Here is a 1,047-nt window from a genome sequence, read left to right on the forward strand (position 1 = left end):
AAAAAAACAGCTTTGGAATTTTTTGAGTAGATTAAATAACGATAATTCTCGAAAAAAAATTATCTTCTTCTATAAATTTATTATTGCAATTGATTTTCCATGTTATCTTAGCTGATATTAATAGCTGACAGAGAATTGAAACGCTTATTATGTTTTCATTCGGCTGTAGAAGGAATAGTAACTGTTGCAACTGAATATGATCAGTTGAAACGGCCAAAATTCACTTTGTCACGTAATTTTGCCTGCCCGTACTGAAATTTGTAGTTAAGTTCAAATCTGGACATCGAAAATACATACAAAATCCATAACTGTATCAGTCCTGTGGCATGTCTCTTTTTTCCCTGTACATGTCTGAAACAGACATGTACCAGACATGATAATTATATAAAAAAAGATCTTGAGTCAGATATGATCAGACTTGAAATAAACCTGGACCAGACATGTTCATGTCTGAAACTACATGATCAGACCTAGACTTGATGATACCTGACTTCACATGATCATACCTGGACCAGATATGATCTTGCCTGAAACTACATGATCAGAACTGAAGCAGACATGATCATACATGATTTTATTTGATCATGCCTGACCAGGCATAATCCTGCCTAGAATTACATGATCAGACCTGAAGCAGGCATATCATGATGGTAGTGTAAGACCGGGACAATCCGTGAGTCAACTGAAGCAAGCTTCGGTGGTAACTCGAGAAGCAAAAATCAGTTTAATATTGGTGCCCAGCATGCCAGATTTCAAGCTGACAAGAACAGATACTACACATGATCATAGCCAAAAGGCCGAGAAGCGATGAGCGAAACAAATGATTTTTTTTCTTCATGCCTCAGTCACAACAAAGAAACAACAGCTCGCACCATACAATTTTTAAACTATCCGACTGGATTGGGAGCTAGGTCGCTCCCGAAACAATTCATACAATATCAAGGTAAATAGTTAAAAATAGGCGTCATTATGATTCCTTGCCTTAAAAAAACACTCTGCCGGCTTATAATTCTATCGTAAAATTACAGTGGATTCATTATAACCATC

At 36.6% G+C, this 1,047-nt stretch overlaps 1 pseudogene; it reads right to left on the reverse strand.

The window, feature by feature from the left end:
- Positions 1 to 629: 629 nt before the first annotated feature.
- On the reverse strand, positions 630 to 809 carry LOC134843005 (U2 spliceosomal RNA; annotated as a pseudogene).
- Positions 810 to 1,047: the final 238 nt, after the last annotated feature.

The sequence above is a fragment of the Symsagittifera roscoffensis genome, chromosome 3 (genome assembly GCF_963678635.1).
Source record: "Symsagittifera roscoffensis chromosome 3, txSymRosc1.1, whole genome shotgun sequence".
Classification (NCBI taxonomy): domain Eukaryota; kingdom Metazoa; phylum Xenacoelomorpha; order Acoela; family Convolutidae; genus Symsagittifera; species Symsagittifera roscoffensis.